This window comes from Marmota monax, unplaced genomic scaffold (assembly GCF_021218885.2).
Source record: "Marmota monax isolate L192 unplaced genomic scaffold, Marmota_monax_Labrador192_F-V1.1 WCK01_AAM20220418_F8-fsc00008, whole genome shotgun sequence".
Lineage (NCBI taxonomy): Eukaryota > Metazoa > Chordata > Mammalia > Rodentia > Sciuridae > Marmota > Marmota monax.
Window position 1 is genome coordinate 8106853 of NW_026694432.1, and position 16800 is coordinate 8123652.

A 16800-nucleotide genomic window follows, 5' to 3' on the forward strand; every position below is an offset into this window, starting at 1 on the left:
AACTCAGACCTTGCAGCTTAGAAACTTTACAACACCCGGTCTTTTACCCTTTAACTTTTACGCTTTAACTTCAATTTCTTTTACCCTTACACCATTTGTATTCTCCCCAAACAGGAAGGTGTGAGAATGTGGGGTAACTGAAAATAAGCAAATGAACAAAAACAACACAAAAGTTCATGGCAATCAGGAAAATTCAGAAACAGTGTGCAGCCCAGCTGCCTGGCTTTCACCTCTTTCTGGAGTCAGCATCCTCCACTCCGTCTGGTCTCCCCACTCTCCTCCATCCTCATCTCCTCCTCATGCAGGAGGAAACAGATGCACCAAGGTGAAATGCATCTGTTACTGCTCTGTTGACCTCTGCCTCTGCCAGAGTCACCCCAATAGCCTTTGAACATTTTCTTACTGCAATTAGAATAAAACCTCACTCCAATTTTTTTTAATTGGGTAAAATTAACATAAATTATGGTAATTTTTTATTATAGTAAAATTCACATAAATCACACAACTTTAGCCATTTTGGAATATGCAGCTCAGTGGCATTTAGTACACATCCAGTGCCATGCGACCATCACCCTGTGTCATTTGAGAACATTTTCATCATCCCCAAACAAAACCTCATGTCCACTAAGCAGTCACTGGAAACCATTAATCTGTACTCTGTCTCTATGGGTTTGCCCATTCTGGAAATTTCCTATAAATGGAATCATGAAATAAGCAACTGCCTTACTATTACCCCCACCCTGCTACAGGCTCTCTGTGACCTGCCTCCTCCCCTCGTGGCATCCCCATCTCAGCTGGGACAGGGCACTGGCAAGGGCTTCCTGTTCCCCTGAGAATGAGGGACTGGGAGGTTGATGGGTCTGAAAAACCAACAGCCTATGAGAATCCCCCAGAGAGACAGAAGGTGACTGGGTGTGTCACTGTGTGATAACAATGTGGAGCAGGGGTGGAGTTACCTGAGGACAGTCGTGGGTCTGGATGGGGCCTGAGCAAAGCAAAATAGGTTCAGGCCACCCCACTAGCCTCTGGGTGTCTGTTCCCTTTTCCCCCCAGTTTGTAGCAGGTGCAGGTGGGTGGGGGAGGAGAGGGGAGGCAGGGCTGGAATGTTCTTCACACGGGGGGGGGGGGGTTAAGCCTGGTCACAGGCTGGCTACCAAGGGAAACTGAGCTGCTGCTAGCCAGAGGGCTGGAAAGATTGGGCTTGGAACCCAGGAATCCAGGGGCCACTTCTGAGGTTAGTGGAGAGCCGGGCATTATAGAGGCAGAATAGAGGGGGCTGGGGAGGACTCAGCTCTGTGGAGATGAAGGTCAGGGTGTCCCTGACTGCAGAGGGGTGAGTGGAGAATAAGGCAAGCCTCCAAAATGAAGAAAGAAGGAAGCCATGGTCATTAGCTCCAGCTTGGTCGGTGTGGAAGGAGAGACCACCGCGGCCATACTTTATACTAAGTAGTTCTTGCTCCCTTCTCCTTCCCTGCTACTTTCCCTGAAGAGGACTGGTGGTAACCAGCCTTGTCATTTAGGTTCAGGTGGGGGGCTTGAAATGACAACTGCCAGTCATAATACGGAAAGGAAAGCGAGGAACGAGAGACGGGTCAGCGAGAAATGAAAGACGGAGGCCAGGCAGACACACACAGAGTTTATCTGACAGAATAAAGTTATCTGACGAATAAAGGCCACCTCTCTGTAGCAGAGGCAACACTGGCTTGGGTTCCGGGACTCTTATGGGGGAGGCTCAGGAATCAGAGTTGGGCGGGTCCTAATGTGGCTGGTTAGGGGTTGGGGTGCCCTGAGGGCGTGGTGAGCCTTTCTCAGAAAGGGCCTTGGGTGGGAAGGTGAAACTTTTTCCTTAAAATGGTGGCTGTCACTTAAGATGGCCGTCCAGATGCTAAGCAAGGGCCTTATAATTACAGAGCATCTTCTTATGCATGGAATGAGGTTTTCATCATTTAAATGACAGGCAGAAATGGAAGGTAAAAGTGATGGCAAAGGAGTAGACTGATAGGCTTCCTTTACACTCCTGAATCCATTCTCTAATTCTCCACCTTCTCTGCCTATTCTTCTCCTAGGCCCCTCTAGGGAGCCCTCCTCCGGGAGTCCTGCTGTCCTGCTTCCTCTGCTTGAGTCTTTGTCCTGGGGTGGGTAGGCGGTGGTGGTTTTCCGCTGTTATTGGTTATCTGGATGTCTCAGCGTTCCTGCCCAGACTCTTCATTGAAGTCTACTCATCTGAGTTGTGTGGGGTGAGCTCTGTTCCCTGCAGGGCCCCAACAGATACAGCAATTTCCTCTCCTAACTCCTGATCCCCTCCAGAAGAGGAGGTCAGAGCACAGTCTCAGGCATCTCCGTATGCAAAGGTTATCTGGTCACACAGTGTTCAGTCAATCAATCAAAACTGTGCCCAGACTCTTTCTTTTCCCACGAATCTTGCAAAACCAGAACAAAGGACAAACTCAACCAGCAGCAAGCTCTTAGTTTCCATTTCCAGCAAAGCAACCAGGATTCTTTGCCTGTTGCCTCTTCCTGAGGTTCCCAGTGCCTCAAGGTATGTGTCCCAAGGCAATACCTGCCAGGGACCCAGTTAATGCCTTTTCCAGTTAGGATGTTGATTACAACTGCACGTCTACATGCATTATTTTAAAAGGGGTATGTATCCAGGAAGCCAGGCCTGTGACACCTTTCACCGGTAATTGCTAGAGCAGTGTATCAAACAATTTGTTCAAACCTTCAGGCTTCCAGGTGCTTAATCTCTTTTATTAAGTGACTCTCCTCCACTAAACAACCACCCCCGGTCTCCTTCCTCTATACCCTGATGATACAGATAAATGAATCTGTGCTTTGGCATTGCCTGGCTAATATATCACTTCTTCCAGGTAAGTGAAGGTGGCTAGTACCAGGAATGCAGACCCGAGGGGAGGCTGGCAAGTTAAATACAGGATTCAGGGGCCAGATATGGGGAGAGGAATAAGATGGAGGGGAGTGCACAGGGCAGACCTAAGTCAAAGAGCTTGGTAGAAGAGGTCAGACTTTGTATGAGATCCAAGGCCACAGGGCATCAGTGAAAAAAGGTCTTGCTATTGCCTCTCAGGTTTTCTAAAGCAGGGCTGCCTTGCTTGCTTCTGTCCCAGATCACTGTCCCCAATCCCCCACTGTTCTCAGAGCATAGGAAAAAGTGGATGAAGTACAGAAAGGGAGTGGAGACTAGAGTAACTCCTATTACAGATTAAGGATTTCTCTTTTTCAGCTATGTTTTGTTGCATTAAACTAGACAGTGTGGCTTTCCTTAGTGCTCATTGATGAGTTATACACTTGCAACTTTATTAATGTATTTACCCTTCAAGACTCATGGGATGTGAGAATTATCAGAATCTATAGAGATTATATTACCTTTATTCGATTTATGAGAAAATGGAGGTCCAAAGGGATTGTTACTGTTAGAACTTTCTTTCTCTGAAAGCTAAATTTTAATAATGAAGGAATTTATTGGTCATATGACTGAAAAGTAGAGAGATATATCAGCTTCAGGTATGGCTTGACATAGTTGCTTCCTACGCAACAATGAAATCAAGGCTCTGGTTCTTTTTCACTTTCCCATTCTGCCTTCCTCATTATTCCTTTATTACCTAGTCATCTCATCTCTACTCATGTGGCCACATGTGGCTTCATTAATTCCAGATCTTATATCACTAATAGAAGCCACAGAGGGATCTTTTGTCAGAGCCCTTGTGCCACAGTCTGGCTGGGCACAAATCACGAGCCACTGAAGCAGGAACAAACTTTATTTTTGAACTGCAAGAAAATACTTCACCCACGCTCCCTGGGAATTCTCCCGAACACCACACGGCTAGTCCAGGAACCTGCAGCCGGAAATATCTCTCCCGGAAATCCCTCCTCCTGCACTTTCCCAACCAATGGGAACTCTCGGGGAATCCCCGGGAATCCCCACGAGAACTCCAAGGTAGCGCAAGAACTCAAAAGTAGCGGCCAAGGCGGATAGTAATGCCTCGCCTGTCAATCAATACTGTTGGCAAAATGCCAGGGGCCATACAGACTCGGCCATGGCTCTCAGCATCTCCCCCCTTCTGTTTAATTAAACAACAAGCAATGTGGCTTAGGGACCGTGTCTGTTAGGTTGTCCAGTTCAACATATGGTCCTTACCTGTCATCGGATGAGCTGACCTGTAGGCGTCAGCCTCCTGTCTTAGGTTGGTACCACTGCAATTGGATCATACCCGTCACTGACTACAGGTCCAGCATACAGCCATACTTGTGGATAGGCCTTTGTACCAGTGTGTGGGGGGGGTGAGGTTCTTTGCCTCACCTCTGTTGGCCCCCACATTTTAGACCATCACTAGTAGAAGGGAGGAGGATGCAAAATGCCACAACACTAAGCCAATTGAGGGCTCCTTTGAAAAATTGTACCACCGGTGACACCATCAGTAAAGATACTCCAGCACTACCACAATTTGCTGCACCAACAGATAGTTCACAATGCATACAAGTGATACATAGTCCAGGCAAGTTTTGCAAGCAGTTCAAAGCAGAGGAATCCATCAATATGTCCATTTTTTCCCAAAGTAAATCGACTGTTTGATTGAGCATCACTTGTTGAGTTATTATTCATTGATGCATCAGTTTATACAGTTTGTTGTGATAACTATGGAAGAAGTTGTAGTTTGGTTTTATCTTTGTCTTTACCGGCACCGGGATGAAGATAGGAATTCTGGCAATGATGCTAAAAAAAAATTATGTAACATTCCAACAGGCACTAAGAAAACAATTTTTTGAACAATTTATATTATCCTGAACAGAATTATTAAATATAATGAAAAGGAAAGGTGAAAGTAAACAAACAGATCTGTTAACCTCCTTATTTGTTTACATATTAAAACAATTTTCAACAGCTGTTTACCCAATCTAAATTAAACCATTAAAATCACGTGAATAAAAAAATTTGGATCCATTTATTTATGAGCGTTCCTCATATACGATATATGGACATACGCACATATAGACATACAACACAAAACAGAAATGTGCACACATAACATACAACACATAAGACAATAGTAAAGGCCTTGTAGCTTTACCTAGGTGAAATCTCCATTGTAATGTTTAAAAACTCCACAGTCAAAAAATAAAACTGATCAGAAAAACATTAACCTAGGTCTGTATGAGCTCAAAAATAAAATAGAACTTTATGATGTGGGAAAAGGAAATAATAAAATAAATATTGAAAAAAGCATCCTGGTTAATCACTGTCGCAGATGTAAGAATAGCCAAACTGGAGCTCTGGATATCAGCTGTTATGGATTTGAGTTAAATCACCTTTTTTTTTTTTTTTCTGTAGAATTTGCTTTGGTTAGTTTCTCTGGAATCCAAATCGGCTGCTGTTCTCCCTGTGGAAACACACAAACAGAACCCCAACTCCAGACAATCACTGGGTCAGGACCTTTCCATTGTCCTGTTAGAATATCCTTCCAAAGTACCTTAGGCTTATGTACATTTTTTGGACACATATGCCTTTCCGCAGCACTGAGCCCTGATGAATCCAAATTTAAAAAGTTTAGAGTAAAAAGGGTTATTTTAAGTTTATCTCTGGGGGATATATACCCCTTTCCAATTCCCAACTTTTGCTTTAATAAGTACATTTTAATAGTTTGATGAGCTTTTTTAACTATGCCTTGTCCCTGTGGATTGTATGGGATTCCTGTTATATGAGTAATGCCAAATGATGAGCAAAATTGTTTAAAAGAGGTAGAAGTATAACCAGGACCATTATCTGTTTTTAACTGTTTTGGAACGCCCACAGTGGCAAAATTTTGTAAGCAATGAGCTATAACATCTTTAGTTTTTTCTCCAGCATGAAGGGAGTCCATCAAAAATCCGGAAGAAGTATCAACTGCAACATGTAAATATTTTAATTTTTCAAATTTTGGCAAGTGTATGACGTCCATCTGTCAAATATGGTTAGGTATCAGTCCTCTAGGATTGACTCCAAGATTAACTTGTGGTGAAAAGGTTACACAATTTTGACATTGTTTTATTATTTGTCTAGCTTGTTCCTTAGTTATTTTAAAACGCTTTTGTAAAGTATTAGCATTGACATGGAACCTTTTATGAAAATTTGTAGCTTCTTCTAGTGTAGAGAAAATATGTATGTCATGTGTAGTTTTATCTGCTAAATCGTTGCCCAAACTAAGGGCTCCAGGCAATCCTGTATGTGTTCTGATATGTCCTATAAAGAATGGATCTTTTTTGTCCCAGATTAGACTTTGTATAGCAGAAAACAAAGAGAAAACAGTAGAGGAAGGGGAAATCCTACCAGCATCTTCAAGGGATATTATAGCATTAACTATATACTGACAATCAGAAAATAAATTAAATACAGAATCTTTAAACATCACAAAAGCTTGTAAAACTGTATTAAGCTCTACTTTTTGAGTTGATTGTTTGGGTACTAAAAATGTAAAAGTTTGATCAGGGGTAACTACTGTTGCTGTACCATTATTTGACCCATCAGTGAATACATTTGGAGCATTTATGATAGGGTTTTTGTCATTTTTGGAAAAACTACAGGATGTGAAGACCAAAAAGACAACAAAGGATTAGATGGTAAGTGATTATCAAATGAAACATTAGATTTACACATGATTATTGTCCAAATATTTAACTCATTAGCTAACTCATCAATTTGATCCATAGTATATGGAGTAATAATTTTATTGGGAGAAATTTCAAACACTCCCTTTGTTGCTTTTATTTTTTTGAGTATTAATTGTCCTACAGCCTCAGGATACCTAGTAAAAATAGTGTTAGGAGAATAAGATAAATGTATCCACAATAATGGACCTTCTTGCCAAAATACTCCTGTAGGAATATTTTTTGTTGGTATTACAATAAATAATAAAGGCAAACTTATATCAATTCTATCCAAATGTATATTTTTCATATATGTTTCAATAATTTTTAATGTCTTTCTTGCTTCAGGCGTTAACATGTGGGGTGAATTTGGATCTGATGGACCTTTTAGGATATCAAATAAAGGTCCCAACTCTCTTGTTGGTATGCCTAGATAAGGCCTTATCCAATTTATGTCTCCTAATAACTTTTGAAAGTCATTAAGTGATTTGAGTTGATCTACTCGTATTTGAATTTTTGGTGGACGGACCATGGTTGAGGGTAATAGAACTTCTAAATAATTAATTGGAAGATTTAATTGTACTTTATCTATTGTTATCTCTAGATTATAATTTTTTAATAAATTTGTAAGTGTGGCATAACATTCCAGCAATGTGTTTTTATCTTTGTGTGCTAACAATACATCATCCATATAGTGAAATATTTGTAGTTCAGGATTTTGATTTCTAAGTGGCTGGATTGTTTTGTTAACATAAATTTGACACATAGTTGGGCTGTTAGCCATCCCTTGAGGGAGTACTTTCCATTCATATCTCTGATCAGGACCTTCATGATTCAGTGCAGGGATAGTAAATGCAAAACGTGGACTATCCTTAGGATGAATTGGAATTGAAAAAAAACAATCTTTAATATCTATAGCTAAAACGTACCAGGTTTTTGGCAAAGCAGACAATTGAGGAATCCCCGATTGAGCAGGTCCCATAACAACCATCTCATTATTAATGGCTCTTAAATCTTGCAATAATTTCCATTTACCAGATTTCTTTTTAATGACAAAAATGGGAGTATTATAGGGAGATACGGAAGGTTGTATATGTCCCTTCGTTAATTGTTGTTTGACCAGGTCGTGGGCTGTTTGTATCTTTTCTTTAGTCAGGGGCCACTGAGGAACCCATACTGGTCTATCTGATTTCCAAGTAATTTTTATTGCCTCAGTGACCCCTTCTGAAAACCCAGTCCATGTCTATTTATTCCTTGATCTATTTGAATTGGTGCTGCTATACCTTGTTCTCCTAATCTTTTTTTTTTCCTGAAAACTTTTTTAGCCCTAATAGTGGGCACATTTGGATTGATGTTATTTGTTAATGTCAAACCTAATTGATCTAGGACATCTCATCCCCATAAATTTATAGGAAGATGATCCAATACATATGGCTGTATACTTCCTTCACATCCTTCAGGATCCTTCCAATCTAATACCATTGCACTTCTATGGGGATTAGTTGCCACTCCTAGGCCTCGAAGCGTTTGAGTGGCTTGTTGTAACGGCCAATGTTTTGGCCATTCTTGATGAGATATGATGCTAAGGTCTGCACCTGTATCCAGTAGCCCATTAAATTCATGTCCTTGAATATTTAGTTTTAGCATTGGGCGAGAATCTAAATTTAAAGACAGCATAGCCCAATCTACACCTGTGGAGCCTAATCCCCTGGAACCTCTTTCTATACTACTACTGGAAAATTTATCATGTAGGCTGGGTATTATTAATAACTGTGCTATTCTATCTCCTGGTGAAATTACTGATATACCCTTTGGAGAACTAGCTATAATTATTATTTCACCTTCATAATCGGGATCAATTACCCCAGGACTTATCATAAGTCCTTTTAGAGTAGAAGAACTGTGTCCTAACAATAAGCCTACGGTTCCTTGGGGAAGAGGTCCTTTTACTCTTGTGGGAATGATTTGAACTCCCATCTCTGGAGTTAGTACTGCTCTGGCGGAGGCGCAGATGTCCAACCCTGCACTCCCTCTGGTTCGTCTGATGAGAGATCTGATGGATAATGTGTCCTGGGCACTACCCTGATGCTGTTGCTGGATTCCTCCATGGTGTTTCTGGGTTCCTCCAGTACCCCGTATATTTGTGGTCATGGGCCCCGGAGCATTGGGCCCCCCGTCCGTTTTTTGGCAATGGAGCCCGATGCCTTTCTCCACGATATCGTGGGTAAACACCTGGTCCTTGTCCATTTTTTGATAACGGAGTACCCTCTATGGAGGTTTGAGAATGACATTCATTAGCCCAATGTCTCCCTCTACGGCATCGTGGGCAAATACCCGGTATTCTACTCCTTTGATACCTAGCTTTGTTAAACCCTCCTCCTATGGGGCAATTTCTTTTAAAATGTCCTGTTTGTTCACAATTATAGCATGTTTTTGGCCTAGCATCTAAAGCCTGTTGTACTGCTGCCAAGACTTGCCCTTGTTTATTAATGTCTCTACATAATTTAATATATGTGTTTAAATCTTCATGTCTCCATGGTCTAATGACCTCTCTGCAGCAACGATTTGCTTGGTCATAAGCCAGTTGTTTTATAAATGGCATTGCTTGTTCTGTATCCCCCTAAATTCTGGAAGCCGTTTGAATAAGCCTATCTACAAATTCAGCGTAAGGTTCATTAGTTCCTTGTATTACCTTAGATGATTGTCCTTGTAAATCTCCATGCCCCTGTAGAGTTTTCCATGCCCTAACCGCATCTACAGCAATTTGTGTGTATATGCCAGGATCATATTTAATTTGTTGCCATTGACCCTCATAAGGTCCTTTTCCTAACAACGTATCTAGATATCTTTGAGGGTAACTGGCTGCTGCATTTCGCCTAGCTGTCTCCATGCAAAATTCCTCATTGGCAACCTTTCATAACAGGTATTGTCCTCCATTTAGCACAGATTTACACATACTAGCCCAATCTGCTGGTGTCATGTCCAAGTTGGTAATGGATTCGATCATGCTTACAGTGAAGGGTGCTTGAGGACCATAGGTTGTTACAGCCTCCTTTAACTGCTTCACTGTTTTGAAATCTAAAGCACGGTGAATTCGCTGCCCTCCTGCCTGCTCAAGTACAGGACATGCTAATCTTTGAGGTCCTGTCTCAGGATCCCATCTATCAACTACGGGGGTTGAGGGCCACTCAGCTATCTCCATAGGTGGAGCTGTTGGTTGAATTACGCCCTCTGGTGATAGAACGGTGTTAGTAGCAGCATCCTGTTGTAGCTTTTTCCCTAATAGCTGTTTCTCCTCTAAGCTTTCTTCCTTTAAATTTTCTTCCTCTGTCTGACTAGCTCGAGAGACCTTCTCTTTTGCTTGATCTAAAATGTCTTTCTCCATGGTCTGAACCTCTAACAATTTACTTAACAGTCTTTCAGTTTGTTTTTTACTAATTTCTAATCTGTTATAAAGATAACACAACCCAATAAAATAACACAAAACAAAACCGAAACAGAATGAAACAAAAATGGAACAAAAAATCGTTGTATCAATTTTCCTATTTTCTTGACATGTGCATTTGGGGTCTATTTCTATCTCTTCCTCAGGGGTGAACAACTTCAAACCTTGAGCCAACCATTTTTCCCAGTCTGCCTGAGAAAGTTCTAGGGATAGCTTGAAACAAAAACAAAACAAATCAAAACAAGAACACATTGTTTTTTAAAATGGTCACCCATTCTCTCGCCTTCCCTTAGGGGCCAGCAATTTCACTTACCCCCAAGTTTCAGACGTCCCCGTAAGGGCCACCAATTGCCACAGTCTGGCTGGGCACAAATCACGAGCCACTGAAGCAGGAACAAACTTTATTTTTGAACTGCAAGAAAATACTTCACCCACGCTCCCGGGGAATTCTTCCGAACACCACGCGGCTCGTCCAGGAAACCGCAGCCGGAAATATCTCTCCCAGAAATCCCTCCTCCTGCACTTTCCCAACCAATGGGAACTCTCGGGGAATCCCCACGAGAACTCCAAAGTAGCGCAAGAACTCCAAAGTAGCGGCCGAGGCAGATAGTAATGCCTCGCCTGTCAATCAATACTGTTGGCAAAATGCCAGGGGCCATACAGACTCAGCCATGGCTCTCAGCACCCTTGCTAGTATTATCTCAAATTTCATTTCCCCTATCTCGGTTTCTTGCCTACCCTTGAACTAACTTGTATACCAGTGGAAGGAATTTTTAAAAAATGGTAATATATACACAATGGAATATTACTCAGCTATAAAGACAAATGAAATCATGGCATTTGTTGGTAAGTGGATGGAACTGGAGAGTATCATGCTAAGTGAAATAAGCCAAACTCCAAAAACCAAAGGCTGAATATTTTTTCTGATATGTGGATGCTGGCTCACAATAAGGGAGAATATGAAAGAATAGAATTACTTTGTTTTTATTTTATTTTTTATTTTTTTCTAATTAGTTACACATGACAGTAGAATATATTTTGACACATCATACATAAATGGAGTACAACTTCTCACTCTTCTACTTGTACATGATGTAGAATCACACTGGTCATGTAATCATATATGCATATAGGGTAATAATGTCTGATTCCTTCTACTATCCTTTCTCTCCCCAAATTCCCTCTCCTCCCTTCACTCCCCTCTAATCCAAAATATGGCTATTCTTCCTGAGCCACACTCCCCTATTGTGACTAAACATCTGCATATCAGAGAAAACATTCAGCCTTTGGTTTTGGGGGTTTGGCTTATTTCACTTAGCATATTCTCCAGCTCCATCGGTTTACTGGCAAATGCCATCATTTCATTCCTCTTAAAGGCTGAGTAATATTCCAATGTCTATCTATACCACATTTTCTTTATCCATTCATCTGTTGAAGGGCATCTAGGTTGGTTCCATAGTTTAATTATTGTGAATTGAGCTGCTATAAATATTGACGTGGCTGCATCACTGTGATATGCTGATTTTAAGTCCTTTGGGTATAAACTGAAGAGTGGGATAGCCGGTCAAATGGTGGTTCCATTCCAAGTTTTCTGAGGAATCTCCATACTGCTTTCCACATTGGTTGCACCAATTTGCAGTCCCACCAGCAATGTATAAGTGTACTTTTCCCCCCACATCCTAACCAAAACTTGTTGTTTGTATTCTTGATAACTGACATTCTGACTGGAGTGAGATGAAATCTAAGAGTAGTTTTGATTTGCATTTCTCTAATTGCTAGAGATGTTGAACATTTTTTCATATATTGTTCACCAATTGTATTTCTTCTTCTGTGAAGTGTCTGTTCACTTCTTTAGCCTATTTATTGATTGGGTTATTATTATTTTTTTGGTGTGAAAGTTTTTGAGTTCTTAATATGTCCTACAGATTAATGCTGTATTTGAGATGTGTGTGGTAAAGATTTTCCCCTATTTTGTAGGCTCTCTCTTCACGTTATTGTTTCCATTGCTGTGGAGAAGCTTTTTAGTTTGAATCCATCCCATTTATTGATTCTTGATCTTAATTCTTGTGCTCTAGAAGTCTTGTTAAGGAAGTCAGTTCCTAAGCTGACATGGTGAAGAATTGGGCCTACTTTTTCAAAACAGAAGTACTTTGGATTACACAAAAGGGAATGAATGGAAGGGAAGGGAATGGGAATGAAAGATAGTAGAAGGAATCAGACATAACTTTCCTATGAGCATATATGATTACATGATCAATGTAATTCTATATCATGTACAACCAGAAGAATGAGAAGTTATACTCCATATATGTATAATATGTAAAATGCATTCTACTATCATATACAACTAAGAAGAACCAATAAGAAACGTGTCTTTAAGTTAATCAGGACCAACTCCTGGAGTTTGGGGGGTCTGTGAATAATAGCAAGACCACATGGGTTAGGATGGAGAAAAGATAATTTATCAAATAAGTTTTGGGGATCTGATGGAGGGAGAAAAAAGTATGACTACTGGGAAGGCTGACAGCAAGTGTTCAAGGGCAATAACTTAGTTCTAAGTTCAGGCAGCTGGTCATACCCAAGCTGGAAGTAGAACTTTGTTCTCTTAACTCAGTATTTGCATATGATGACTGCATAATTCCAATAGACAGCCACATGGATCTGTGGATTTGTTTATGTTCTGTTTACTCCCTTGTTGTGATTGAAAATATGTACAAAAACACACCTTGTCATTTTGTCATATTAATGAAGACAATAATCTGATTCCTTAATTTTGCATCTCACTAAAGCATGAAGACTTTCAGAAGAAATTGGGTAGATTTTAGAAGATGAGAGCTATCATTTAAATAAGTGTCCCTCAGTCTTATTGAAAGTTTGGCAGTGTGGTGGGATGTTTTTAGAATTACACTAAAGTTTTGGGGCAACCACTAGGAGATGCCTTAAACCTGGGTTTTCACTGTGAATGGTTCTCATTGAGAGCCCCTTCTCTGCTCAGGTGTGTTAGATTTCTATCATTGTGACAAAACACCTGAGATAAACAACTTACAAGGAGAAAAGATTCATTTTGGCTTACAATTTCAGAGGTTTCAGTACATGGTTGGTTAGCTCCCCTCATTTTTGGCTAGTGGTGAGGCAGCAGCACATCATGATTGAAGCCTGGGGCGGATGAGTCTGTTACCTCACGGCAGCCAGGAAGCAGGGGCAGGGTTCCACTATCCTATCCTTTTTAAGGGTACATCCCCAGTGATCTAATTTCTTACTAGTCGGCCCCACTTCCTAATAGCACCACAGGCTGGTGACCAGGCTTTTAATACATGAGCCCTACGGGGGCATTTGAGATCCAAGAGATAGCACTTAGGAAGAACCAAGGAAGAGAAGGGTTCTTTTTTGTGTTGCTCTTTTTAGATATATATGAAAGTAGAATGTATTTTGACATATTATACATACATAGATTATAAGTTATTCTTTTAGGATCCCATTCTTGTGGTTGAACATGATGTGGAGTTACAGTGGATGTGTATTCATATATGAACATAGGAAAGTTATGTCTGATTCATTCTACTGTCTTTCCTATTCCCATTCCTTATTCCTTCCCTTCATTCTCCTTTGTCTAATCCAATGAACTTCTATTCTTCCCTCCCATTCTTTATTGTGGGTTAGATCTGCATATCAGAGAGAACATTCAGCCTTTGGTTTTTTGGGATTCACTTATTTCATCTATTTGTTTGTATTCTTGGTTTTTTGGGGATTGGCTTATTTTACTTAGCATCTTCTCCAGATCCATCCATTTACTGGCAAATGTCATCATTTCATTCCTTTTAAAGGCTGAGTAATATTCCAATGTTCCATCCATTTACCAGCAAATGCCAAAATTTCATTCTTCTTTATACATCTATATGTATATATATACATTTTGTGTATATATACACCACATTTTGTGTATATATACCATGTTTTCTTTATCCATTCATCTGTTGAAGGACACCTAGTCTGGTTCCACAGCTTGATCGTTGTGAACTGAGCTACTATAAGCATTTATATGGCCGTGTCACTATAGTATGCTGATTTTAAGTCCTTTGGGCATAAACCGAGGAATGGGATAACTGGGTCAAATGGTGGTTCCATTTCAAGTAGAAAGGAAGGTTCTGAGTCCCTGACATGCTGGACACTGTCCTAAGCTCTGTAGATACAGAACATAAGGGTACAGCTCTCAAGGAGCTTTAGGTTTGGTAGAAGAGGCAAATATTAAGTGGCTAAATAAAATGCAATCACTGAAGATTGAGAACAGGAAGGCAGGATGTTGGGAGCAGTAGGAGTTGGGGAAGGCTTTCTCATGTTACTTGAGTGGGAAGCAGAGGGGTCCTGCAGAGGGGGACACATGAGTAGTGAGGCGTGAAACCTTGAAGCAAGTTTACACAAATCCAGAATAATGCAGAAGGCAGTGATGTAAGGACAAGGCAGAAAGTAGGGAGAGGAGGTGTTGGGAGGCAGGCAGGAGCTGGCTGTAGGGATTCAAGGCTTGGGTTATGAGCTTGGAGTCTGTTGTATAGGTGGTAGGAAGCTACTGAAGAGTTTTAAGTAACTCCAAGATGTGGTTTGTATCTTAGACTTTTTTGTATGAGATTCTATGGTTGTAGGAAATTTTAATTAAGTTCCCTCAGAGGAATGCGTTGGAGAGATAGGGGATCCTTCAGAAACAAAGAAAATCTGAAGAACCTAAGATCTGAAGGGTGATTCCAGGACAGAAACAGTGGCAGTCGACTGACAAGTCTCTTTAGTTGGCAAGAATCAGATCCAACTTCCTCATTTTTGTTGTTCTATTTAGGATTTATATCCCTCATGAAAAACGTTGAGTTGCTCCAGCATAGGAGAACAGTCAGTTTGGGCTGGGTGAAGTTAGAAGCTTGGTTTGAATGTTTCCTTCCCTTTCCTTTTCCTTTTTGAGACAGGGTCTTCCACGTTGCCCAGACTGATCTCAATCACTTGGACTCAAGTGATCCTCCCATCTCAGCCTCCTGAGTAACTGGGAACACAGGTGTGCTTCACCACACCTGGCTTAAAGTTGGCAGTCTCCTCAAGCCTATATCATAGGAGAGGGTGGATTCCCAAAGCAAAATCAGAGTATTATTACCATAAAAAAGGAATGCTGGGTATGTTAGCTGAAGCAATGGGTGCCCACTTCAACAGCTGTTTGCAAGCTAGAGTTGAAGAGGAAAAAAGACCAAGGAATTTAAAAGAAGATGAGAGAGAGAGAGGTAATGGATGACAGCTGTGGTAGTATGAATAGAGACTTGAGGGATTTTAAGAATACTTATGAGCTAAAAACTGGTGACTGACTTTAGCGGAGGGAAGAACCAAGGATGAGTCCCAGAAAGGGTCCCAGAAAGTGGTACTAGATATCACTACTGAAGAGGGGAAAGAGGAGTGGGAGGGGAGATGGCAAGTTGCTAACAACACACCAAGTTTGAGAACACTGGTAGGTGTCTGGTGGATGTTAGAAGTTGAAGCACAGTAGCTGAACTCATAGGCACGACACCCATAACCTAGGAAGGATCCTGGAAGGAGCCAAGAAAGAAAGTCAAAAAGACAGGAAGACTGGAAGGAAGGAATGAGGAATGTGCAGGGTCAGAGATAAAGTGTAGTTTCAAGGAGTGAGTGGATTGGAGTCCTGGTGCCAGCAGAAACCACATTCTAGGCAGCTAATGTGTAAATAGGAGGCAAGGAAGTGGGGGTAAGAATGAGCAGGTACCTTTGCAAGGATCTTTGATGAGAATGGCTAGTTAACTGAAGGGGGCACAGCATGCAGGGAGCTGTTTATGTTTAAATGAAGATATTCAGATACTAGAAAATCGTTTTAAAGTGTATAATTCAGTGGTATTTAATATATTCACAAAGTGGTACAATCATGACAAGTATTCTGTACCCATGAAGCAGTCACTCCTAATTCTCCCCTCCTCCTAGTCCCTCCCTGGCAACCACTAATCTACTTTCTGTATCTGTGGGCTTGCCTATTCTGGGCATTTCACATAAGCCCAGAATAGCACACTGTGTGTGGTCTTTTGTGACTGTCTTCTATCACTTCGTATGTTTTCAAGGTTCATCCACGTTGTAGCATGTATCAGAACTTCATTCTTTTTATGACCAAATATTATTCTGTTGCAGGTAGAAACCATGATTGGTGTATCCATTCATCAATCAACAGATATGTCAATTGTTCCTACTTTTTGACCTTGTGAATATGTTGCCTGAGCATTTGTGTACAGGTTTGCGTGTGTGTACGAACATAATCTCTTGAATATTTAACTAGGAATGGAATTGCTGAGTTTCAGTGACTTGATCTTGTTTACAGGCTAAGCTAGGGAGCCAGTGCAGAGGGAGAGATGGGAAAGGTAGACAGGGGAGAGGAAAAGGTGCTGGAAGAGAAAAGTGTTACTTCCTTCCCTGTCACTCACTCTGATTAACACGACCCTTAACGCCAACGCTAACCTCCACATCTACTAGACACCCCGCGCACACTTCACACTTGCTGGCCAGGGACACTGGTCTGCGCGGGGTCGCGGCCGGCCGGCTGGTTTTCTGATGTGGTTCATACTTCTAGGGCTTCCTCTGGTTGGAGCCTGTGGCCCATTCAGGGTGGTTTTCCTCCCGCAGATTCGTTCACAGGTGAATGAAGACCGCTCATCACGAAGTCTTGAGTCCGACTCTTGCTCCTCCGGGTA

At 41.3% G+C, this 16800-nt stretch overlaps 1 protein-coding gene across 1 annotated transcript in view; it reads left to right on the top strand.

Moving 5' to 3' along the window:
- The window catches only part of Hivep3 (HIVEP zinc finger 3), a 490457-nt gene that overhangs the window by 5772 nt on the left and 467885 nt on the right, over positions 1-16800 (top strand). The window lies entirely within an intron of this gene.